The following is a 27,550-nucleotide window of genomic DNA, read 5'->3' as shown; positions in this document are numbered from 1 at the left end:
ACTGGCAATGCTCAAATTGAGTCTGAACAACCACATAGTCCTAGGAATAATAAAAAGGAGGGGAAGGAGGACAGCAAGAACAGGCACCATCACCATTTGTTGAGTTCTCATCATGTGCCAGGCTCCATGCTAAGTGCTTTATGCACATTATTTCGTGCAGTCCTCACCACAACCCTATGTTGTATATTATTATTTCCATTGAAGAGAGAAGAATCTGGGGCATGAAGGATATAAATAACTTTCCCAAGGTCACACACATAGTATGTAGCTGAGCAGAGATTTAAATTTAATTCTGACTCCTAAATCTATCATATCAAGTGCCTGTCACATCCCTATTATTGGAGATGTTGAGTAAAAGATTTATTTTTTTAAAGATTTATTTATTTGAGATAGAGAGAGAGCATAAAGGGAGAGGGAGAAGCAGACTCCCCGCTGAGCAGGGAGCCCAGTGCAGGACTCGATCCCAGGACCCTGGGATTATGACCTGAGCCAAAGGCAGATGCTTAGCCAACTGAGCCACCCAGGCGCCCCGAGTAAAAGATTTAAACAGCTTTTCATTTTTGCAAGGGATAGGTAAATCAGTGATCTTACGCTGTTGTTGTTATCTTTCAAACTCAGAGATTCTACAACTCTACAAATACGAGGCACAGACAGATTAGATGATGTTGTGAGTGTTACCAAGCTAGTTACCGCCAGAACTGTGATTGGAACCTACTTCCTGAATCTCAGTCAGTCCAGTGCTCTTTTCACAGGGTCATTCTGCTTTCCAAGCATGGATTTCGGTGTAGGGAGAAGGAAAGCATGGACATATAATATGGCAAAATTCTCCCCAACTAATGCTGAGAACAGGCAAGACCGGAAAGGGCATTTGCCCCTCACACAGTAGGATGACCTGTACAAGAAAAAGGATGCAGAAGACAGCTTTGTGTTTCCCAAGTATGTGAGAAAGCTCCTTAAAGCTTGAGAAGGGTTGAGATGCTGCCAGTGGGAGCCATGTATGCTAGTTCCAAGAACACTTACCTGGTAAGGGTAGTATGGTGACTCTACCCTGGACTTGTTAAACTCTTCAGTACATGAGCTGGGTGTACAGCCAAGATTTCTTATTTCTTTCCATATTCTGTTTGTGGTAAAGTGCTTTTCTATAGTTTTCCTCCTCAAATCTTTATAATAGCCCTGTCAGAAAATAGGAAATATATTATTAGCCTATGCCCATTTTATAAGTGAGGAAACTGAAACCCATGAATGGGATGTAAATGAGTCAGTCACAGAGCTGGTGCATGGCCGGGCTGAGAGCACGCAGCTATGCCAACTTGCAGAGCAATGCTCTTTCTCTGACACTACATTGACTCTCTTCTGTAGGCTACAAGACAGGATAACACAGAGGACTTCAAAAGCAAGTGCAATAGTCATATGCACATCTTATGTTACATTTCCTTCATATACTACTTTATTTTTCAAAAGAGAATCTGGCTTAAAGTATAAATATCACATTTACTAATCCATCCATAGCATTTTTGTGCCTCAAATGTATATCTATTTAAGTTAACTTAATGATTACAAAAGCCACATTTGGAAACTATTATATATGTAGATTAACTTATGGGTTCATTTGGGAAAAAGGAAAAATTACTAGAAAAAAGCAAAACAGACTACATTCACAAGGAAACAGGAATAGACATACTTGTAATTTTAACATGATTCAACGGCATATCCCAGTGGAACATTATTTTTAATTCAGTTTTTTGTTTTATCAACATCCATTTTTTCATGTAGCAATAATTGAGAGTATAGGAAGTGATTTTCTCAGGGGCAATGAGGTCTACATCATGTACATCACACATTTGTAGAGCTTAGGGTCAAAGGAAACAAACAGATTTAACCGTGAATAAACATGAAGAAGACTAATATTGAGGGTTTGAAAGGCTATCACCATCTTTTTACTGAGGTCAAGGAATCTAGACTCCCTAAGAAGTAAGGTGGTAAGGAAAGGAAAAACAGGCTTATATAATTGAAGATAGCAGGTTAACATTTTCTTTTCAACCTGTTTCATTATTTGAGCATACTAGTAACTCCAAAGAGAAAGTCTCCCCACCCACTTTGAATTGCTGAAGCAAGTGTGCTTAAAAGAAGGGAACACCTTTGGATTATTTCTTTTATCAACAGAAAATACACTTCTTGGTCATAAACACTAGAGACCACAAAGACTAGCGTTCAGAGCAAAACTGTGGGGGGAAAAAAGTCTGCTTCTGTGCCAACAAAAAAAAAGAAAAGCTAAAAAACTATTTAGGAATGAAAAACCACATCGAATTTTTATTTATTTATTTATTTATTTTTAAAGATTTTGTTTCTTTATTTGACAGAGAGATACATAGCGAGAGAGGGAACACAAGCAGGGGGAGTGGGAGAGGGAAAAGCAGGCTTCCCGCTGAGCAGGAAGCCCGATGCGGGGCTCGATCCCAGGACCCTGGGATCATGACCTGAGCCGAAGGCAGACGCTTAACGACTGAGCCACCAGGCGCCCCCACATCGAATTTTTAAATGTAGTAACAGATTGCTAGAGGTTGTAGGCTAATTCTAATATGTTGGATACTTGCTTTCTTGAGGGTAAGTAGGTGATGGGATATAATGGACAACCTTGGGACATTCTAACCAATAGTGTAAAGGCTGGGTTTCCAAGGTAACAGCACAATACATGCTCTAGACAACTATATTGAACCAATAGGGAAGAAAATAATTTAAAACAAAATAGTGCCAATGAAAGATATTACTCAACATGGTCATAACTCTATATAGAACCCTCACCCCTTTAAAATTAAATACTTTAAGAAGAAAATTTATAAATCTAACAATAACAAAAAACATATGTAAATCCTGGAAGCATCCATTGGGCTAAGAGGCAAGAAGTTAAAAGTGTATATACATTCTCCCTATCTTAAAGATGACAAAATGAGGGCTTTCTGGGATTAAGTAACTTTTGCAAGGTTATGCAACTGACAAGTAGTAGAAATCACTTGACATAGCTGTTAGGACCAGTATCCGTACACTTCCACCAAGATGCCTCAACCTAGACCTGGGGCTGAAACATGTCAGGGGCCAAATGGGCACCTGTGTGAATGGAAATCCCCATTTGTTTCAGTAGCTGAAGTTCTGTCCCACCAATTCTGTTTAAATCCTCTTTGCCGAACCTGACATGATTGGGTATACAGACCCAATAACTCGGGAGAAGGGTCAAGCTCTGGAACAGACTTGCAAGTCATATACCTATAAATGGTGCTCTAAGCCATGGGTTTTGAATGTACTACAGATCATTAAAAGTTGAGAAGACCGATGAGCTAACACAGTCCTGGGAAATATGGATAGTTAAGAGCTTCAAAGAGGGAGAAACCTTAGGGAAAAAACTTAGCTTCCAGAAAGAAGGATCTGAATGGTGGGAAGAAAACCAGAAGAAACTGGTTTGTAGAAGTCTCCAGCGAGGGAGTGGTCATCTCTGTAAAATATTACAGAAGGGTCAAGTATTGTTGCATAATATTTATAGGTTATACAGTATTCATAAGATAAAGGCCAACTTCAGAAACAGTTCCAAACCTAAAAAAACAAACAACAAAACAAAACAAATAAACCCTCCAGATTGTAAGACTCTTTCTGACATAGAAGATAGCCCATGGAATATCTTTTCCATCCTAACATTTATAAAGAAACTGCCATACCCCTAAGTCTGGCAACAACTCAATTTCTACAGACAGGAAATGAGATCACGTAAGTCTCTTCAGCTCTCATACATCATACATTCCAAGAATCCTAATCTTTCTCAACTTCCTTTCCTAATTAGTTTACAAAACCTCTATGTGTGTCTCATCAGGGCCCCCCAAAGCCAACCTTTCATCTCCCGTGCAGCTCACCATTTTCTTCTTCCCTTGCTCTTCATTCCTACAGTGATGTCTGACAATAATAATAATGATGATATTATTAATAGTAACTCCCATTTATTGAGCACTACTATATGCCAAATATCATGTCGAGTACTCCATAGGACTTAATTTTAATCCTCAGAACAACAAGGTCAGAGGCGGAAAGGAACTTGCCCCAGGCTACGAGAAGGAAGGAGCGGAGCCGGACTCCAGTCCGCGTCTGTCCCGCAGCCCCGGCACCCTGGGCTCTCCACCACCGCACCACACTCAGAACCGCGAAGGCACGCCACAGCCAGCTCTGCGGCCGATGGGGAGCGCAGCACGAAGCGGCCGACTCTGCGTGCCCCGCCCCCTTGCCGCAACGCCCCGAGACCCTGCTACCTTCCTCCGCGCTCTGATAGGCTAACAGGCATCTGCTGTGCGGCTACTGTATTTGCTTCATTCACAAATAATAACTGTAAGTGGCACTTTCACATCCTACCACTGGCATCAAAGCAAGCACAGTTCTTCATCAAAGACTTCTCGATCATTTTATGAAATAAGGCACCAGGGAGCCAGCCCCAGTGGACCTACAAACTTGTCTAGGCATGTCTGAATCCAAAAGGGAATACAATTTAGACCCCAACTAAAATCTCTGACATGTATAAATCTGCTTGAAATCCCCTTAGGCAATGCTGAGTTGCAGAGAGACCTGAACTTTTAAGAACGAGAGACAAGGTTCCAAAACACAGCTGCGGGACAAAGAGACGGACTGGGGGCTCCCGTAAACAAAGAACGTAGGCCCTAATCTTGGGACAGACTGGGAAAAATTGAAAAGGGTCTTTTTTTTTTTTTTTTAAGAAAGAGAGGTCTTCAAATGTTCAAGGAGCATTAAGTGCCCAAAAGAGAGACCGGCCCTGGAGAGAGAGTTGTTTAAAAAGGGCAATTTAAGGTGACCTTTAAGTTAAAAAGGAAAGATAAGCAAAGCTTTATCAACACAAAGCTTCAGCTAATCAGAGTTTACAACTTAATTGTGAAAATTCATTTGTTTTTTCTGATAAGAAGAATTAGGTAACTGACCTAGTTTCACTTTCACTTTGGCTACTCAGAAGTTTGGTACTGAGTTTGAGGCTTAATTACAGCAATAATAATTACAATGTGGGTCTTCACTGACTGCAATACTTACTTCTTTTTTGCTTTCTAGAAATTGTATGTTTACCCTATTTCTAAATTTTTATTTGTATTTACATTTAATCATTTAACAATATGTATACTTTGGGAGAAAAATTTTCATCATAGACAAATAATGGAAGATGACTGATAATATGATGATATATTGATAGACATATAGATACATAGACACATAGATACATGAGTGATGACCCGAGATCATTGACAAATTAGTATAAAATAGGAAGAAACTTGGCAGGCTTTGGTGATTCATTGTGAGAATATAGGAGATTAAAGAATCAAAAAAGCCAAAAATGACTCCCAAGTACTTCAGCTCCAGGGGCTAGGGAGAAAATGGTATCAGTCAAGACTGCAAAATATATCCTGAGGAGCTGGGAAGGATAATGTGTTCAGTTTGTACATGTTCAGTTTGAAACCCTGGAAATATCCAGGAGGTAGTTAAATATATGAGTCTATGAGCTTGGAGAAATGTTCTGAACTGGATATATACTTTTTTGGTTTTTGTTTTATTTTTCCAGCAGCAGTAAAGAATGTAGTTTAACACAGGAATAAAAGCAGAACGTCCCCCTCTTCCTGGACTTAGCTCGAATAAGAGGAGAAACAATTCAAGGACAGAATTCTCATTAACACCGGCACCGAAGGGGAAAACAAAATAGGAAATAGGCAAAAAGTTCTGAATGGAATCAGGAAAGCACAGAGTTTGGAAAATAAAGGGATCAGGGTGTTCAATGAAGCAGAGAGGTCCGGTAAGAAAATACTGAAAATGCTAAAAAATTGGAGCAATCAGATTACTGATGACCTTATGAAAAGTAGTCCTAGTAACATGGTGGGAACAGAAACTACTCATTTGAGAAATACAGAAGAAAGGAAGGTGCAGAAGGCAAAAATCCCCAGAGAAATCAGAGGATTTGAAGGGGGAGTTAAAAGCAGAAGGAGGTGGGACACCTGGGAGGCTCAGTCAGTTAAGCGTCTGCTTTCAGCTTAGGGCATGATCCCAGGGTCCGGAGTTCGAGTCCTGCATAGGCCTACTTATTCAGAAGGGAGCCTGCTGCTCCCCCTGCTTGTGCTCAGCCTCTCTCTCTCTCTTTCTGACAAATAAATGAATAAAAATCTTTAAAAGCAGGGGGAGGCTTGTGTTTTACCTTCTGGCTGGAAGTCTATATGGAGACGTTTAGAAAGGACGAAGGAAGGTAAAGGAGTTCAGCCGCACACCCTCCAGCCTGGCACAGAGGAAGCACTGGAGGGCTCTCTGTTTTTCCTCCAAAGCGTACACAGAGGCGCTGAGAGAACCAGTGGACCAGAAGTGGGCCTGGGGTAAGGATGAGAAGGCCACAGAATAGAAGATCCAACCAAATGGAATCTGTGGCATTTGCCAGTGATTTACATGAATACCGGGGCAACTTCCCTAAGAACCAGACGCAATCAGCTGCACCCCAGCCAACACCAACACCCGCCCAGGGGTAAGATCAGCCTAGGGGCACTGCATTTAAAACTAGAAATGGCTCTGGGAAAACTCAGACCAAGAGCCCCTGCCTCCATGCCAGAGAGTCTGTTAGCATCCCCCTACACTACAATTTTCTTGAAAAAGAGGAAAGGAGAGAACTGCTTTTAAGAAAGGGGAGAAATTGGGGTGCCTGGGTGGCTCAGTTATTAAGCGTCTGCCTTCGGCTCAGGTCATGATCCCAGGGTCCTGGGATCGAGCCCCGCATCGGGCTCCCTGCTAAGCGGGAAGCCTGCTTCTCCCTCTCCCACTCCCCCTGCTTGTATTCCCTCTCTCGCTGTGTCTCTCTCTGTCAAATAAATAAAAAATCTTGAAAAAAAAAAAAGGGGAGAAATTGCCCTGATAAGGAGTATAACTTTGACTTGAATGACCATTTATCCAAACGATGACTCTAGAAGAACACGAAAAATACTTTTAAAAGCTTTAAAAGACGCCATACTTCAAAAGGATAAACTTACAGTTTTGAGGGCTTTGTGTTCTGGTTTTATTTTTCCCACTACAAAGGCAATGGAGGTTAGAGTACAAAATGAGATCAATTATGAAAAATAAAAACACATTCTCATTTTTGCATACTTTAACTGTAGTATATAAATTTTCACTCTTCTATGCCTGCAAACAAAATGTCCTTGGAAATATAGCTGGGATAATGGTAGGATTTGAGTTGAAGAAGGTGTTGGTAAAATAGTTGCATGCATTTTTAATTAACATGAGGGACTAACCAATAGGCAAGTAGAACGTGGGGGTAAGGAGGGCCAGAGCATGTCATTTCAGATGGCAGAATCCTTGGAGTAGCAGGATCTTTTCTCATGAAGGTAAAAAAAAAAAATGGAATTATAGATGCCCTTTTGTAGAGAAGCAGAAAACATGACATCCTACAATTCTGTGGTTCTCTGTATTTGAAGGGATGCAGCGGAAATGATACATCCATGGAAAAGCCATTTGTTGGTACTGGTAAAGAGCTAGCAAGAGCATTCCATAAAGAAAGTGAGGATGCAGAAGAGCTGGTTTATGATGGAATGAAGTTTGAATAGGGTAAGCAGTGGAGTCGGGGGTCCCCTTTTTCATAATAAAAAGCACAGATCATGACGGTAGGCAAGAAATGAATAAGTCTGGGACATAAGGGATGAGCTAATTTTGATGTTTCAAAGGGAATTGTGGCATAAATGGCTTCAGGATGAATACAAGTTGAGGTCCCAGATATAGCTGGAGGCCTTGTGAAACCAGCAATATTTGACCTGATTTGAACTCACCAAGGTCAAAGCAGACCAATCCTCAAGGATGGAGGCCTGGTCTGTGGGTTCTGAGGCTGATTCTGGTAAAGGTCCTAGTTAGGCACTGATACAAATTTCTGAGTAGAAGTTCCAGGCCAGGGAGCAGTCTTTGCTCTCCTGAGCAGTCAGCCCATGCTACCTTCAACCCTTACTATCTGGTGGTAACAACCTCCCTCACAGACCAAAGCACATATGTTTTTCAAATCACCAACCCTTTCACCACCCAAAGTCTCTTTTAGTCTCTTTTCCCAGCAGACGCTACTTTGTAAAATGTTACCTACTGTTGAGAGGCAGATATTGATCAGAGGAGGAAGTTAAGTGGTTAAGAGGTGGGAAAGGCATCAAAGTACTAAGCAGTCAATTTTGGGGGAAACATCATAGATTATCAGCCAGAATTTCTAGAGAGCCAACCCTGAGGGAGAAAGAACAAAACAAGAAGAGCCAACTGGAAGACATGTGGAGTGGTTTGCATTCTTTTAAGCTCAAGAGTGACAGCAGGCAAGAACACAGACATTTTCCCGAGGAGAGGCAAAAGTCCGAAAGTCAGTTATATGTGTTCTGCTCCTGGTTGCCCCTGCCTAATCATAACGACATTACACAAGGAAAATACAAATTAATAATCAGATGATAATTAGAGGCATGGTTACTCTTGGCCTTGTTAGCCTGAACCTGGAAGAAGGACTGTGCTCAACTTGGCTGCATGTTGGAATCACCTGGGAGACTTAAAAATGGTGCTCTTTCTAAGTTCCCCAGGTGATCCTAATGAGTACCCCAAGTTGAAAACGACTAGTCTTGGGAGTATTCTGAGGAAAGTTTTTGCCAGAGATGAAGAAGGGGAAGAATATGACTTTTATACAAAGGAGCTAACTTAAGCTTGTGCACACCAGAGTTTCTGAGTCCCACGGAAGCTTTGTTTCTCCTACTGGTCCAGGTCAAGTAAACCATGCCGTTGCCTATTACATGGGTTCACCCGATGCATACAACAACATCACCGCCAGGAAGGGAACTGGAGAACCCAGAACGAGAAATGATGGATGTTCACACTCCTGGCATCTAGGCCAATGGGGGGGGGGGGGAGTCGGGGTTGAAATATGGCTTCTCTCCCTGCCCATCTCATCTCTCCAGCGGACCAGGCTCACTCCAGGTGCGATATATGCTAGGGCTTCCACATGGTGTAGTGGATAAGCATTGATTTACTCATCTGTTCTGGTTTGAAGACATAGGATTAGTTCATGATAAAATAACCCACATCCCACCAGAAAGGTGATGCCGAACTGAGACTCGATAAACACACTGAAGTTTCAGGGTCAGGAAAGGCAGTCAAAAATGATATGGTATAGTTGGAAAATGAAGCTAAGGGCAAATATGCAAAGCTTTGTCCAAGATGAGATGCTCCTTCTGTTCCTAAAATTTGGAAAACAATCCTCTGACCCTGCTAGATCATATAAGGGCCTTAAGGACCCAGATAACCTAGGAAGGAACAACTGGTCTCAGAGGAGACAATCACCTGCATGACACAGTCAAAGACCCACTTGCCTAATTCAATGCCAGACTCGGGTCCCTCCACAATAACAGTGTTTGGCCACATTTCCAGTGCTCTTTCATTTTATGATTTGGTTTCTTATTTGTTTGTTTATAGTTGCTATTTATTCTTATCCTGGCAATGTGACTTATTATATTATGTCAGATGTGTCCTTCTCTGCATGAAGGAAGAAAATTAGCTGTGAAGACTTCCTCTGACACTATATCTAAATCATACAGAACTAAATTTTCAAATATTCCAGATGAGACAAACTATTAAGCAAATATTGCACACAAGAGGATTTAGGAAATTTACACATGGCTTTTAAACTGTGGCAGTATAAGTTATTTATATGAACTTCTGCCTTGGCCAAGATGACAATTTAATCCTTCAAAGAGCTGATATATGTGCAAGTGACCATCCCGGGGCCTGGTGGGTAGCTAATAGCCATTAATGAAATATGAATCTAAGTCTTACCCTTAGGAGGAAGCCATGGACACGATTCTATCAGAACTGAAAGTGGGAACATTTGGGAGAAGATGACTGTTCGCTTTAAAGTTAGCAATGCCAAAAAAGTCTGATGGTAGGTTTTCTCTAATGTGGTCTGGCTGTTTCAAGAGCAGCTTCAAAGGCAGATGCTGGAATATATTCAGGAGATTGAATACAACCTACCGCTCTCCAATCTACCAGCCTCATGTCAGACAGCCTTATTCTGACCCTACCAGTATCACCTTTGTTGATCTCACTTCCTGTCTATTTTACCTTTCCACTTCTGTGAGACTCTCAGTTCCAGACACTCCTGTCTCACTCCTCAACTGCATTTTACATTTCCACCCGATAGGTACTGACACCTGTGTATTTCTGGTGTTTGATAATGTACCTTACTTGGCTAAGTCTCTGGAAGCCTCATTATCTAAGAACTGGCCTCCCAGCCAGCACTGATAAGGATCCGCTTCCCAGTACTGGACCAAATGACTTGAATCAGACATGTTCTGTAGACTTTAGACAGCAAAATTTGAAGTTCTAAAAAGAGAAAACCATGTCCCATGCCAATTCCAAAATAAATAACAATAGTGATCAATAAGGATGGGAAACTCTTTAAAATAAAACTGTATTAATACATTTAAATATTATTTTTCCCTCTTTCTCTTCTTGATCTTTAAATGTTAGAGTACCCTGAGTTTGTTCCTTAGGCATTTCTCTTTTTTTAACTGCACTCACTCTTGAAGCGATTGTACTGAATCTTGTGGCTTTATACATATTAATTCTCTGTTGACTTTCAAATTTATATCTACAGGCCAACCCCTTCCTCTGGGCTCCTATCTTATATATCCTGCACCTTGATGTTTTCACTTGAAGATTTGTAAACATTTCAAACACGACATATCTACACTTGAACTCTTGATTTCCCCTCCAAAGATGACTCTTTCTTTCAGTCTTGCCCATCTCAGTGGATGACACCACCATCCACCATGTTGGAAGGAAGAGAAAAAGGCAGGCAGGAGGGAAGAAAGGAAGAAAGGAAGAAGGAAGGAAGACAAGAAGGTAGTAGGTAGATAAAGAGAGAAAGGGGTTGGGGAGACAACCAGTTAATAGGAGTATAATGTGGTATTGAGAAGTATGTAAGCAGAAACAAAATTTTAAATAGAATTTTGGTGCACAAAGCACTTTCAAAGACTGCCTTAGGGAATTGTTTATGCTTTATTTATTGATCCAGATTTTAACCTAAATTTTAAGAGAGACAGGCATCACAGAGGTCAACACTTTAAAAAAATGGATGATAGGGTCAGCAATGCCATTTTAAAATGTCTCTATGATCTAACATGCAATCAAGCCCATTGATATTCTGCTAAAGTAAAAAACAAAAAAACAAAGAACCCTATGGAAAACAATTACTAGTTGTTTTTGAAATATGATTGTCAAGATATAAAGACTAAGTAAAGTCTAGAATAATAGTTTACATTAAGTACAGTAGGTTTAGGGTGCAGCCATTTGTGAAATATTGTCTAAATGCATGTTGGGTGATGTTTGCTTAATTGAAGGCAGGTTTCAAAACCAAATTTAATGAATGGAGAGCTCCAAATCTGGATTTAAAAATGTGCTAAGAAAAAAGAAAGACAAGGAAGAATCTCCAAAGCCTTTTCCTTATCTCTCTCTTCACGGGTGTATAATCATCACTGAATGCATATCCTTGCTCATGAATTTAATCCCACATGATCAACATTTGGCTATGATTAGCATGTCTACCACCGGTATATCAAGACAACAATGAGCAACTTCATTCTCTTAATTGCCTCCATGCACCATCAATCAAGTCTGCATATATTTAGTGGGTGTCCTCTGGTACAAGACCTTGTGCTCTGTCCTGCAAAACACTTCTCTAACTTCATCTTTGCCTAGAAGTTGGCCCTCTTCTGTATTGTTATTACTATTACTATCACCATCATTATCATCATCATCATCTTCACTTATTAACTTTTAACTAAAAATCTGCTACAGAGCATGAGTTTTATCAGAACACACATTTTAAAGGAGAGAATAAACTATTTGAGAGCATAATTAAGGCTTGAAAGTGGTGCTTTGCTCACCTCCTTTCATTTCAGAGATAGTTTTCTTCCTTCTTTTTTGCTCTGTCATGCTGACTCCAGCAGTTTCACCATATACCACAGACTAATGGTTGTGGGACTGCCGCCAGTTGCCCTGTAGACATGTGCTTCCCATCGGCTTATCTTTACTCATTATTCTGTTCTTAATATCATTGTGCAAAGAATCTGAAGATTACGAAATAACAAGGTTTTCCAATATGTTGCTGTGTTTAAACATGTGATAAATTAACAAGGGGATAGTGCAATGAAAGCATTTGCATTTAATTTCCATTCAAGGCACAGAGCTAATACAGCACGAGAGAGAAAGCCATTTGGTTTATTCTCAAGAGTTTGGGTGAGCACAAAACTAAATAAAGCTGAACCACAACACGGTAGGATTTATTAAAACTGCATGACCAAACAGTAACACCCTCAATAGTGAACCAAACTTCTTTCATCCCCTCTTCACAAATTGTCACAGCAGGGATGCAAGATTTCCATATATCTAGCAAAATATCACAATGAGAAAGCATTTTGTATGCCAGTGTCCCCCAGATACATATTTGTTAAGGGAAGTTTTCATTAACAAAAAAAGGTTAATGAGAGTTACACAAGAAAAGAAGAGAAGAAATTGTGATCTTATATCAGTTTTTTCACTCAATCATCTTGGTCAATTCACATATTTTGCAATGTCCCTTTTGCCATTTGTAAAAATATTACAATAAAATAAAACTATCTTCCATGGTGAAAATGAGAGGTTTTCTGAGGTGACACTTATACAGCATATTTAACTTTTTAAAGAGCTGTTTAAAAAGAAGTATAAGAAGAATAAAGTGGTTTTTCAATTATGTATTAATAATTCAATTGGAAAATCAACATTTCTGTAGATAGTTTGTATGGGATTTGTTGGATAGATATTGCTGTTTTGCTAGAACTAGGCACATGTCCAAGAACAGAGATTTAAATCTTAAATATGAAACACTCCTTTGTTTTGCTTTTCTCATTCTTTGCAAAGCTCATTTTGTGGCTTTAAAAGTATTTGCTTAAGGGATACTATCCTCAGAAACTATAACCAAGAAGTTGCCAACTTAATATTATTTGAGGGGATGCCAAAAATACCCTTGCAAAAGAAGTCTCCCCATTTCCTCCTTGATGCCTGAAATCTAACAATTGTGATTCACTCAGTTGTATTGATGGTTGACATCTTCCTATAGGTGAGGAAGGAAGGAAGAAGGTATGACTCAAATAACCACTGTACTATCATTCAGCCTATATTTCTCCATGTTATTCACAAAGATATTCTGATGTTTTCAAATGGTTTACTGAAACCTAGCTGTATCATCACTATACCATGTGTTCCCAAACTTATTGAAAGGAGATTTCTTGCAAAGTCCTTGGATGAAGCTGAAAGGATGTTGGCACCTAGGGTTTTGAGCAGAGCAGAGGAAAGAAAGCAATGCCACCCACAATACTCCCCCATACACTGGATATCCTGGGAACCCACAAAGAGAAAAATCAGATTGCCTTTTAGTGACCACTCATCTGCTTCTAAATGCTCATGAATTATATTTTGGAAAATCCTCTTTAGAATTTAACCATACATTTCCCTCTTTAAAAAAAAGTTAGGACATTGACCCATCATAGACACACTCTCTTTCTCCATATCTCTCCTTCTCTCACTCTCTCATTTTTAGTGGTTACTTAGAATTTCAAAGAGTTCTAAAATAAACCTAAAAAGTTTCTTCAGCATCCTTAGACATAAATTGTTAAGGCTTTAACATTTGAATTCATCTAAAGTAGGCTGTTGTTTTCTCTTTACATCTTAATCTACAATAAACTATATTCTTCATGTGTTTAATAAGTACTTTCCCATTTTTTTTAAAGATTTTATTTTATTTATTTATTCATGAGAGACAGAGAGAGAGAGAGAGAGAGAGAGAGAGGCAGAGGGAGAAGCAGGCTCCTCGCTGAGCGGGGAGCCCGATGCGGGACTCGATCCCAGGACCCTGGGATCATGACCTGAGCCGAAGGCAGACGCTTAACCATCTGAGCCACCCAGGCGCCCCAAGTACTTTCCCATTTTAAGATCACTGTTTATGTTAGAGAAAATAGAAACAAAACAGGAGTGAAATAGCTCTGCCTTCTTTTGCCAACTATTATCATATATTAACATAACCAGTTTCCTCCAAATTGAGGGGGAGAAATGAGGTCTTAATAAATCTTATAGGAGGGGCACCTGGGTGGCTCAGTCAGTTAAGCAACTGCCTTCAGCTCGGGTCATGATCTCAGGGTCCTAGGATCGAGCCCCGCATTGGGCTCCCTGCTCTGCAGGAGGCCTGCTTCTCCCTCTCCCATCCCCCCTGCTTGTGTTCCCTCTCTCGCTGTCTCTCTGTCAAATAAATAAATAAAATCTTTTAAAAAAATAAATAAATAAATCTTATAGGATTAATTGAGTCATTCAACTATATGCACATATTAATTTGATTTTTAAATGCTCATCAATAAGGTAATAAAAAAGAAGTAGTGGCCCCAATTTTACATCATTCTGAAGGCACAGATCCTATTATTTGGAGAAAAATATTTTACTTGAAATCCAGATTCTGGGCACAAAAGAATAATAGGAAATTTTCTAAAATTATCTTGATGACTGTAACTTCTCAGGTCTCATTCAAAATTATTTTATGTAAAAAAGTAGTGCTGTAACAGATACCTAAACACAAAGAGGGAGCTTTGGAACTGGGTAATAAATAGTGGCTGCAAGAGTTTTGAGGTGCTAGAAATATGGATGTGAAGGGTGATTCTGGTGAAGTCTCAGATGACAATAGGGAGCATATTATTGGAAATGAGAAAGCACAAGGGGCAGGGTCACCCTGCAGAGCCATGGGGGTGATGCTGCCAACCCAGGGGGCCTGGAAGGTGGGCCACTGAGCCAAAGAGGATTATTCTCAAGCCTTCAGATCCAGTGAAATTTGTCTTGCTAGGTGTTGGACTTGCTTGGAACCTATTACCCCTTCCTTCTTTCCTGTATCTTCCTTTCAAATGGAAATGTCTCTCCTCTGCCTGTCTCACTATTGTATTTTGGAAGCACATAACTTGTCAAGTTTCACAGGTTCACAACTGGAGAGGAATTTTGCTTCAGGATGAATCATACCTCAAGTCTCATCCATACCTGATTTAGATGATATTTAGATGAGACTTTGGACTTTAAAACTGATGCTAAAATAAATTAGGACTTTAAGGGCTGTGGGTATGGAATGAATATACTTTGCATGTGAGAAGGACTTGAGTTTTGGGGGTCGGAGTAGAATGCTCTGGACTGAATTATGTCCCTCTCCAAATTCATATATTGAGGCCCCAAACCCCAATATGGTAGTATTAGGGATAGGCTTTATGGAGGTAACTAGATTTATTTTATTTTTTTTAAGATTTATTCATTTATTTGAGAGAGCAAGAGCGCATGCACACGCGCGCGTGCATGTAGGAGTGAGAGGGGCAGAGGGAGAGGGAGAAAAAATCCCAAGCAGACTTTGTGCTGAGCTGGAGCCCGATATAAGGCTGGATCCCGTGACCCTGAGATCACAACCTGAGCCAAAACCAAGAGTTGGATGCTTAACCAACTGCACCATCTAGGTGTCCCTGGAGGTAGCTAGATTTAGTTGAGGTCATGAGGGTGGGGCCCTCTAAGAAGGAATACCTGAGAGCTTGTTTTATTTCTCTCTTTCTCTCCATGCACTAAGGAAAGGCCATGTGAAGACACATCAAGAAGGTGGCTGTCTGCAACCCAAGGAGATAGCACTCACTAACCAGACAGTGACCCAAGCTGGCACCTTGAGGTTTGACCTCCAGCCTCTACAACTGTGAGCAGTAAGTTCCTGTTGTTTAAGCTGCCTAGTCTAGAGCATTTTGTTATGACAGCCCAAGCAGACTAATACAAGCACCGAAGTGTTATTTCTTGGGGTTCTTATGCTTTTCCTCAAGAAAGAGAGATAAAAACTTAAAATGATAGGGTTAAACAATAGTCAATGGTTGATAAAAAGAGATTCATTTATCCTGGAAATAAGTAAATTAAATGGCATGTTTCCTTTACGACACAATAGTTACCTACAAATTACTAAGCCATTTCTTTTTGTTATCAGCAGAAAAGTAAAAACTACAATACTAGTAGTGATTGCTTTTTCCCTTCACCAAAGGGACTTTTCATTTATCTCTGTCTCTCTAGCTTGTTCACGGTTCTCTGTGGCATGAAAATCTGATAAAACTCAGAAGGGATAGCAAAACTTAACTTCAGTATTTTCCTGCTGAGCATGAGAGGGCTTTGCAGAGCCTAGTAAGATGACAATCTAAGCTGTAGCATCAGAAAGGACACCTCGCTTTATCCCCTCCTAAATTCCTATCTCTGTCAGGGCAGTAGCTCTAGAGAAGGTACTGGGGATTAAGAAATTCAAGGTAGGTTTTTCTTCATACTTAGAAAGATTATCTCTGAAAGTAAGTTCATTTGTTTCCTACATCAGCTTTTCATAGATCATAAACCTTCATTAGAATCAGTTTCTTTTAAATCCCCTTAAGTTGGAGATCTTGAGGTATTGATAACTTACCCAAAAATGGACCATACTTAAATATTGTTAATCATTACATATGGAATAAATATATTGCCATGTAGCTTTCCCCACTCAGGTTTTCTTTTTTAAAGAAGATAGAATATTTTGGATATGGAAATATTGAACACCATGGGATTTTGTTGTGATTGTTTTTTAATTGCTTATGAAAGATTTCACATGATTTATGCATAAATAGCTTTGGGTGCTTTCTAAAGGCTTAGTTCCAACATTATGGTTGTTCATTCATCCTCTTATGGATGGCTTTGGTACTATGGGGTCTCAACTAGGATGCAAAATCAGCTTTAGAAGAGATCTATGGTGATGTCCAATATGGTACAATGTTGAATACAGGTCAACTCAAGTGGACATGAGTATAGGTGGGTCTTGAGCTGGAAGAAGGGGATTACTAAGTAGTTGTCAAGGCAGAAGGAAGTAAACAGAAATTCAGTTACCAAACCAAGGATCAAGATATGAACGTGGGCTTCGAAATAAGGTAGAAATTCACAAGGTCATGGTGGGGCTGGTATTAAGGAACCATCAAGTCAATTCACCTGCTTCTAAAACACAGGCCCTTGAATCACTCCTGCCTTAACTCAGGATTGACCTCGGAATCCAGGTGTAGCTAAGCCAACAGGAAATGTTAGGAAAGGAGCATAGCACAGGTTGCAAAGCAAGCCCTGACTGCCCTAAGCTTTCATTCAGTGATTATCGGTCCCAAACTCTCAAATGACCACACACATAAGGATTTAGTCTGAGCTCTGCTTAGCACCAAAACCAAAGGAGAACTTCATTTTACGCTCAAGAAAATATGTAAAATATCTGTTCATGTATTTTACAAATGTATTGAGTGCCTACTCTTGTGCTCAGCACTCTGCTGTGGATAAAGTGATGAACAAGTCAGAAAGTACTTGTACTACTGAGAGAATGGAAGAGATGGGGCTAGGAGGGAAAAGCAGAGGAGAGATCACACAGGGTGTATAGGTCAGGTTAAGAAGGTTTCTTCTAAAGTCAGGGACTTTTAGATAGATCAGTGATTCGTTCTTAGTTTTTTTGTTTATTTCAGGAAATATCATTTGGCCACTGAGTGGAAAGTAGATTGTAGAGTGCAAAAATAATAATGAGATAGCTTGAATTATTTAACTTAGCACACATTTGACATTTGGAGATTATTTCAATGATCCCAGTGAGAGGTGTTGGTGCCCCAGACTAGGATGAATGTAATGGGATATCAAAAACATTCTATTTACATATTTAGAGGTAGAACTAAGAGGATTTGCTGCAAGATGGGTAAGTGAAGTAAGGAAAACAAAAGACGAATCCAAGTTTTTGGCCTAAACAATTGGGTGGATGGAGATATCACAGTCCAAGATGGAGAATAGTGGAGGAGTAGGTTTGGGAGAAAATAATGATGGGTTCCACCTGTAACATATAAAAGAGAGATGCTAGACATCCAGGAGATGGTTGGGACTAAAGAGAACTTAAAACTATGTCCCAGTTTTCTTCTTTGTTCTACTCTAACCTTGAAATGTCATTTAAATTTCTCCTATTTATTCATCAGTAAAATAGATATTTAAAAAATATGTTTAAAATAGAATTTGCCACATATTTGTCAATGCTTTAAAATCCTTTTTAAAATCTCTTCCCCTAAGACATATGAAAATGTGACATGGAAAATCTTTGTTTTTATAAAAACAACTAGTGCAATGAAGACAAAAACATAGTCTCTTTATAGACTTCTAGTTAAAAAGAGAGAAAATCATAAAAATTAATTATATTACTTAAAGCTAATACATATTTCTTATTATAAAATTAACTTGAGGTTATCGGACACAGTTTTTTTACTTGAGTTGAAAGCATATTTTCACTTTAAGACAAAAATAGTTACTGCCAAAATTAGACAATTATGGATATATAGCAGAAAATAAACATTTGAAAACAGTCTGGCATATGCCTATGTCCCAAATTTATACACCCTCTGAATATTTCATACCTCCTCCTTAAGACAAATACAAAGTTTATATCGAATTATTCTTTCTTTACAAAGGTGCCTCTACATTTAAGCCCAGATCTGATAATACATATACCTCCCATGTGTAATAATGAATATTCATATGAATCATGCCAAGGAGGCTATAAAAGAAATTACATCATTCTTTTTTTTCCCTTTTCTTGCCTCATGAGATTTTCCTCTAATTGACCACATAGAGATAAGAGTAGCCTGGTTGAGGCATGTTACTCGATTTGCCAAGATTGATATAATTGCTCTAGCTCAGAGGCAGCAGCCTCCTCCCTTTCTTCCGCTGTTTCATTGACCCATTGTAGAAAAGTAGGCCCCTACCCAGTGCCTGAGACAACGGAGATCAGCTTTCACATCTCCCATGCGGAAAATGGTACCATTTCTATTGATCAGTACTGAGTGAAATATAGTACTCTAGAAAGCTAAAAAGCCCTCTTATGCTGGTAAGGAAGTTCTGCAGTGTTTGAATAAGTGTAAGGGAGCATGAAAAGTGTTAACACGAAGAAATGCCTGCCCTGAATCATGTGGCAGCCATCACAGATAGTTCGCGTGATTTAACTTACCACACACTTGACTCAAGGGAATTCTCCATTCACCTTCATTTATCACACGATGAAGCCACTTTATCGACACATTATGACCATGCGTTCCTTATTCTCTCTTTTTCTGTGACTAAAAAGGTATTTCTTTCTTCTTGGTAAAGAAAACAGAGATTCTTTTGAATAATATGTCCACACTTACTTTTCTCTTGCTGTAAAATGTACTGTGTTTGTTTACATATTAACCTGAAAAAAGAAATTTCTGGGGGGAAGTATTGCTATGTCTAAGAATAACATTCAGAGATATTCCTGCTTCGAAAGTTTCTAAATTATTTAGGGAGTCAAATTTTAATAACCAGAAGTACTCCAAAACTCAAAGTCCTATTTTAATAGAACCAATTTTTTTCTAAATATTGAATTAAAACTGTGCTGGTATTACACACAATCACAATGATGAGGTTAGAGAGATTTCCCCATTGTCATTGTCAGGATAGATCACAGGGAAGTTTATAAGATTCAACATTTTACTGTACCTTAGAGTGGCCTGAGGCCCTGAATAGCAAACAAAGCTTTTCTGTTTACAGAGCTTTTATCAAGTTGCACTGTTATCTTTGTGGTCCCAGGGACCAAAATGGTGGGGAGAAATGGAACAGGGATGATATGGGGCAATTTTCCACCCCACCTTCTTTCTCAATCACCTACATCCACCTCTCTCTTTCCCTTTCACACTACAGTCTCACTTTAAATAATCTCATTCATTCCTAAAGATTCACCTGCTGCCTGGGGCACCTGGGTGGCTCAGTCAGTTAAGCGTCTGCCTTTGGCTCAGGTCATGATTTCAGGGTCCTGGGATTGAGCCCCATGTCAGGCTCCCTGCTCAGCGATGAGTCTGCTTCTCCCTCTCCCTCTGCCTGCTGCTCAAACTGCTTGTGTGATTGCTTGCTCCCTCTCAAATAAATAAATAAATAAAATCTTAAAAAAAGAAAAAGATCTATCTGCTGCCTATGTCTTGATTCCCAAATGTGTACCTCCAGATCTTTTTCCTGCATTCCAGGCTCATACATCTGACAATCTACAGCTCACCTCAACCTGGATCTCCACAGGCAGCACCAACTTAACTTCACCAAAATGGAACTCATTGTCTTTCTCTCTCCAAACCCTTCTGCTCCTGTATTCTCTATGACATACAACATGCCACGCCTCATAGAAACCCAGGAGTCATCCCAGACTCCAAACCCTTCCTCCACCCACCTCTATTGTCTGACTGCATCTTGTTGGTTTGAAATTCTTAACATCTCTCGTATCCAACCCCTTACTAAGCTACAATCATAGGATTTATACCTATGGATAAAAAAGAGTGTGGCCAGATCCACTTGGGGGCAAAGGAGGTTGGGAATGCCATCATGGAGGGGGTGATCCTTCAGCTAGGGCTTAAAAGGAGGTAGGTATGGAGGCCATTCCAGGCAGTGGTGGCAACATAACCAAGGGTTGGACAAGACAAAATTGCAAGCCTTTCAGTATGACTAGGACATAAAGCTGAGTATAATGGGGAAAACCTGGCAAGAGTGGAAGGTGAATCAGTAAGCGGGGCCTCAGGAGTGTAGGTTATTCCAGGGACTTAAGCAGAGGAACAATATGATCAGACCTGACTTTTAGAAAGCTCTCTGGCACTGGATGGAGGGTAGATGAGACAGGGACAAGGCTAGAAGAGGAGGTTGTCCTATAATCCCTGTGACAGGAAGACCAGTCTAAACTACAAGGGATAACATAAAGAGGCAGTGTTGAAAACCTCTGATCTGAAGAGTAAAAATATGGCCCATACAGTCCTTAGTGATATGACCTCTGAGCAGCTAGTTTACCTCTTCTCTCTCCACCCTGTGCCTGGCCCTCCACCTCCAGCCATGGTAACTGCTTGTGGTTTCCCACACACACTGAGTGTGCTCTTTTTTACCTCTGTGCCCTCTGCTCTATATATTTGCCCTTCCCCCTCCACTTTTCCCTAAATGAGCAGCCATTACCTCTTCTAAAACAACTCTGATCCCCCTCAAATCCTAAATTTCCTTCCCGCCCCAGCTCATCCTATGTCCTACCTCCTCTGTGATCAGAATCTTCCCTTGTTTTCTCACACCATGATGATCCTCTGAACATTAACTGCACTCCTTTTCTGATCCAATTACTCAGTGCTTAACACATACGAGCTTGTCTTTTTAATGTACTTTTCATTTGGATGGTTTTTAGTTCTTAGCTCCACAATTAAATTCCAAACCCCTGAGGGCAAAGTCAATGCCTTCCTGGTATTTGTTTGTTTGTTTGTTTATTATTATAGGGGAGGGAAAATATATCTATCATCACTTCTCGGCCTTTTGGCTAAGATCAAGTGAAGATATATCTATCATCATACCTGGCTATACATTGTACTTAGCAAATAGTTTAAAAATGCTTATTGCCTTAATTATCTTTTCTCTCTCTCTTTCACACATACACACATACCAACATTTTAAACTCTCTTAATTATACTGGATGTTTGATGTCTTCGTAGTCCCTGTCACAAGAGTAGATTACAGGTAAGATCGTGTTATAATGAAATTCTTTCCCATTCTTTCATCGACATGTGTCCAAAAGTTTGTGCAGGGTCTAGAATGGACATATGCTATACTGCTATGCACTGAAGTGTGTCTTCCCCAAATTTCTATGTCGAAGCCCCAACCCCCATTGTGACTGTACTCAGAGATGGGCTTTTAGGAGATGATTAAGGTTAAAAGAAGTCATAAAGGTAAAGTCCTAATCTGATAGTATTGAAGATATAAGAGGAAGATTCTCTTTCTCCCTACACACACGTTCCAAGAAAAGGCAGTGGGAAGGCACTGTGAGAAGTGGGACACCTGCAGGCCAGGAAGAGAGCTCTCACCAAAACCTGACCATGCTGACACCCTGACCTCAGACTTCCAGCCTCCAGAACTGTAAGAAGATAAATGTCTTTTGTTTAAACCACCTGGTCTATAGGATTTTGTTATGGCAGCCCAAGCTGACTAATATACATATCAAAGTTAGGGCTGTCAGAAAGTTTCAGCGTTAGGCATTCCAGATCATGTAGAGCTTCTGAGGCTCCTCAAGAGGAGTCCATTTGAAAAATAATCTTTGATGTTTAATGCCATCACACTTTCCTCAATCTGGCAATTCACAGCTTATACATTCAACACAGATAACAACAGATGATACAGTCTTAGCTGAGAAAAGGAAAATTTTAAGTGTAAACTCTCAGGTAGTAGTTAATGAAAATGCTTGAGAAAAAAAAAATGAAAGAAAATTCTTGATAAGACAGTTAATTCAAATGCACTCTTTCCTTGAAGGTCAGACTGTGGTTTCATTGACAGCAATGACGGCAATCAATTCCCAGTGGGTAATAGGACATTAAGTTACGTTCAAGATATTGGAAAAGAGGCCATAGTTCTCATGGAATAGCATCACAGATATCTAAGACCACACAGAAAATGAATGATTTTGGAAAGCCAGGACTCTATTTCAGCACAAATTAAAACTATTCTCTTGGGTGTACCCACACAGAAAAAGAACATGAAAGGAAAGACATCTTAAAAGTTTTCTTCCTATGGACCAAATAAATTCTTGGTATACTTGTAGAATTTCTAGTGCAAAGGTGTGGTAGATGTTATCTAGCCAAAGAGAACAGAAATGCTTTCTACAATATTCCCTCCCATCAGATAGTGCAGCAGCCTTCTCTTGAATATGCCCAACGACAGTCAAACTCCTTAATGTCCATTGTTGAACACTAAATCTTAGGATCTTAAGTTTAACCAAATCATGTTTAAAAAAGAAAAGAACCGTCTTTTGCAAATTCCTCTGAAGCAGGATAAAATGATAATTATGTGGCTCTTACATCTCCACAAAGGCCCTTCAAATATTTAGAGAGTGCAATAAAAGTCATGCCCAGGTTAAACATAGCCTATTCCTTCTCTGCCCTCTTGGTCCAACTCTTTTGTATACACACTTATGTTAATTTTTAGTTTTATTACAGTGAGGAAAAATTAAGCCTCTAAATTATCACTTTAATAAATAAGACTATGAAAGTGATTAACAGCTTTTAAAATTATTGTCAGTAGAGCTCAGCCCCTTTTTTAAAAAGTAAATTTGCAAAGAAAAATTAGAAATATGTCATGGGCTAACATGTGAGAAGGGAGAATCTCACTTTCTCTACTTTAGAGTTTCCCTTGATCACTAATTACTCAGATCGGCTACAGAACAACTCAACATGAGGGGTGGGAACAGGGGAAAGAATGAAGATCCCCTGCAAAATGAACACATGAGTTTACTGTCCCACGGGATTCTCAAAGGAGTCCAGGAACTGAAAAAGGTTAAGAATCACTAAGAGAAAAACTCTTCAATAAACCTGAGACTCTAGAATAAAAAGGGTTAAATGTATTAAGTATCACCAAGTTGATTTGGGAATAGAAATAAGGAGATTTCATTGGACTTCCAACCTCTGTAGACAATGGAAGGTGTTTGTTCAGTTAACTGTTCTAAAAACGACTTCCTGACAAGCAGTGGGCTGCAATAGTTGCTCACAATAGTCTACATTTCCCACACAAGCCGCTGAGAAAATCCTGATTTCCGTGGACTGTTTCTGAGGAGTGCCATTATATTACACTCGAGAAAAGGAGTGGGAGGGAGGAGGAAAACACTGCTTTCAATTCTCTTACAATCTATTTTTAACACGCCCAAGAAGGTTTTGAGCTATTAATGTAATGAGGCTAGACTCAAAAACAAAAAAGAGCAGTAGGGCAGTAAAGGCCCAGCGTGGAGGGAGTGATGCTGATTCCTTTAGGACACCAACAGCTGTTTCAATATCACATGGATGTTTACAATAATCATCGCCATACATTTAATTGGAGGAAATCTTGATAAAAAGCAAATGTGTCACATGAATGAGTTAGCTTTTCCCCTGATATTATTTTTTTTCATGGTCTATTGTGGTGTTTCATAACTCTCTGCTGCCCATCCACTGAATTTTATTTTTTACATGCTTATCAGGAGAAATTTCTCAATTCTTTACCCTGGTGGTGCTCTAGAATTTGTTTTTTGTTTTTTTTCCATGAAAAAATGAAATCTATAGATCTGATCACCATAGTCGGGATTCAGGAATGGTACTGCCTGCTACAACAGTCAGAGAATAGCTTAAGCTAGTGTAGCATCATTTAAGGTCAAGATGCACCAAATTTTATGACACTGCAGTATCCATATAGTAATGCTCTGATACTAAATTTCAAAATGACAATGCAATCAACAGCCATGAGTTAGTGGAAAGCTGAAAACCTTAGGCATATTATTTTTTAATTATTTTTTGCAAGTTCTCCCTCTCTTCATTTTCCAGAAGGCCAGCATACCAGCCTTCCTACTGGTTAACTAAACAGGTATTAATTATGAAAATTATAATAGTAGTAATAGTAGTAATAGAAAAATATAAGCGTATAATAGTAGTAATAGTATAATAGTGGTAATCGCAACAGAATAATACCAGCTGAATCTGTTAAACATTCAATGATGATCCAATACTGAGTACTTTATAAAAGACATCTCATGGGGCGCTTGGGTGGCTCAGTCGTTAAGCGTCTGCCTTCAGCTCAGGTCATGATCCCAGGCTCCTGGGATCGAGCCCTGCATTGGGCTCCCTGCTAGGCGGGGAGCCTGTTTCTCCCTCTCCCACTCCCCCTGCTTGTGTTCCCTCTCTCTCGCTGTGTCTCTCTCTGTCAAATAAATAAATAAATAAAATCTTTAAAAAAAAAAAGACATCTCATTTAATCCTTGGTTTGTTTGGTTTTTTCCACTTACAGATGATAAAAGTGAGGTGCAAGAAAGTTAATTACTTGGCAAGGCAATACTGCTAGTAAGTGGTAGAGCTGAAATTCAAATCAAATTCATTTTACTCCAAGTCCCCATGTTCTTAACTCCTACGATACTACTTTTAACCATAGTCCTGGTATACCCTGTGAATCACAAGAAACTTCTATCAAGCAAGATAAAACACTTCCTTAGAAAAACTTACCTGGCACTGGGACTCAGAATTTACTGCTCAGCTTCTCTAGTCTTCCAACTGAGGTGAAGATGGAGGGAAAAAAGAGGGTAGGTGAATGGAGAAAATATGTCATCCAATGGCTCTCATTCTGCATAGTCAGTGTCTTCTTTTTTTCATGGTCACCTTAGTCTTGAAGCTATCATCCAGTCTAGGAGAAGAAACTTTATGCAATTAGTCCAGCTCCTCTGAAAGGAGTTTAATAATCTACCAAATACCAAACCATCCTACTAGTATGGTTACTGCTATGATTGTATCAGCATACTGACTGGTACCCTATAGAATAGAACAATGACATTTTTTAACCAGGGTTTATTTATTAGACTCTTTAATGTACCTGTATCATAATTGTATAGGTATAATAAAAAAATTCATTAAAATGTCTTAAAAGAGGCATAACTTGAATTTGTCTTAAAGTTCAAAAATAATTAGAAATGGAAATAATTGGCAACTCTTTAACATGAAAGAACTTTTTATTTTTAATTTAATTTATAAATTAATTTAATTTATTTTATTTTTTCATTTTAAAAAAAATGAAAGTTAGGGGCACCTGAGTGGCTCAATTGGTTAAGCGTCTGCCTTCTGCTCAGGTCATGATCCCAGGTCCTGGGATTGAGCCCCATGTCAGGCTTCCTGCTCAGCGGGGAGTCTGCTTCTCTCTCTCTCTCTCTCCCTCTGCCCCTCCACCCCACTTGTGTTCTCTCTCTCTCAAATAAATAAAGTCTAAAAAAAAAAAAAAAATGAAGGTTGCTCAGATTCGTACAGAAACATGGAACAGATGTCTGGGTTGTGAGTCTCAGTTGTACCCAGTCTGCCCCCAGATTCTGGTTGTTATACCCAGACTCAATTCTCAACTCTCAGTTACTCCACTTTTTCTTCTTGACCCACTTACCTTCTGTTTTGAACTGTCTTCTGCCTACAGATCCTATGCTAGGACAAAATTATGATTACTGATAAATGGACAATCTCAACAATATTAAAATAAGCAGGAAAAAAAACACCCCTGCAATGTCTATGTCTAGTCAAAACAATTTTTAAAAGTTGTTTTATTTTTATTAAATAAATCCTATATACTTATTTTGAATAATTTGAAAAATACAGAAAATGTAAAGAAAAATCAGCCATATTCACAGAAACTGGAGATAACCATTATTAATTTTTTCTGTACTTCTTTTTGATATTTTCTATATATATATATTAATTCATTCATTCATTTAATAAAAATTATTGAATACCTACTGTGTGCCAGGCAATGTTCTCGTTGTTGAGGATACAGCAGTAAAGAAAACAGGCAAAAAATTTCTACCTCATGAAGCTTACATTCTAGTTGAGGAAGACAGATGATAAACACCCCAAATGAGTAAATCATATGGAATATTGGAAGATGGCAAGTACTATGGAGAAAAATATACCAGAGAAGAGGGATAGGGTGTATTGATTGTCATTTTAATTAGGGCAAGTCAGTCACTAAGAAGGTGACATTTTAGCAAAAGGGTAAGAGACAAAGCATTATAGGTATTTCATAGAACAACCTCAAACTAACATGAAATGCAAAAATAAGTCTTTATTTCTTGCTCAGTTTTGTTGGTGACCTGTGGTAGCTTTGTTTCAGGTAGCCATCATTGGAGTGCTTCTCCTCTATATATCTCTTATTCTTCTCCTGAGATCAGTGGGATTATTGAGCGCTTGTCTTTTTCATGATAATGGCTGAAGCCCAAAAGGCAAGAGCTACAACTCAAGCATATTTTAAGCATTGGCTTGCACCATGCCTGCTAACAGATCACTTGCCAAAACAAGTCATATGGCCAAGCCCAAGGTTTAAGTGCAGAGTACTCATATGGAAAGGTAAAGATAAGGGGAAAAAAGTGAATCATTTTAAAAAGTAATCTAATCTATGACAGTCCTCCTTATTTTGTTTACAAATATTCATATTCCTCTCATATACAAGTAATACTTGCACCCCACCCAAATCTCATCCATTGATAACATTAAACTCCAAGTCCAGGATCTCACGACCTACAACAGGTCTACATGTGCCTCCTCTTGATTCAGACCCACGATCTAAACAGACAGATTATCTCCCTTATCTCATCCAAAATATACTAATGGAAAAGGACTGGATAACCACAATAAACAGTCCCATTGGAAAAAAGGGAGACTAATGAGGCACACAGCAATCAACAGTCCATTAGCAATTCTTGGAAGCCCATATAGGTGTATTGCCATGTCCTTCTGAGGGAAGATGTTGCTTGATTTGGCCTAAATCCCAATTCCTGGAAGTTTCTGCCTACTCTGTTATTCTTGAGAACCTTGGCCTAAATCCCAATTCCTGGAAGTTTCTGGCTAGTCTGTTA

The 27,550-nt window shown here is 39.3% G+C and overlaps 1 long non-coding RNA gene across 1 annotated transcript in view; it reads right to left on the bottom strand.

Moving 5' to 3' along the window:
• The window catches only part of LOC118544320 (uncharacterized), a 35,691-nt gene extending 10,302 nt beyond the window's left edge, over positions 1 to 25,389 (bottom strand). The window contains exons 1-2 of the long non-coding RNA XR_013448583.1: positions 25,170 to 25,389; positions 1,021 to 1,173 (exon numbers count right to left, since the gene is read on the bottom strand). This is a non-coding gene — a long non-coding RNA (uncharacterized LOC118544320). The remainder of the gene's footprint in view (positions 1 to 1,020; positions 1,174 to 25,169) is intronic.
• Between the last annotated feature and the right edge of the window lie 2,161 nt (positions 25,390 to 27,550).

Source organism: Halichoerus grypus, chromosome 6 (genome assembly GCF_964656455.1).
Source record: "Halichoerus grypus chromosome 6, mHalGry1.hap1.1, whole genome shotgun sequence".
NCBI classification, from domain to species: domain Eukaryota; kingdom Metazoa; phylum Chordata; class Mammalia; order Carnivora; family Phocidae; genus Halichoerus; species Halichoerus grypus.
The sequence above is the reverse complement of the archived record's forward strand: the minus strand, read 5'-3'. Positions and strand labels throughout refer to the sequence as shown.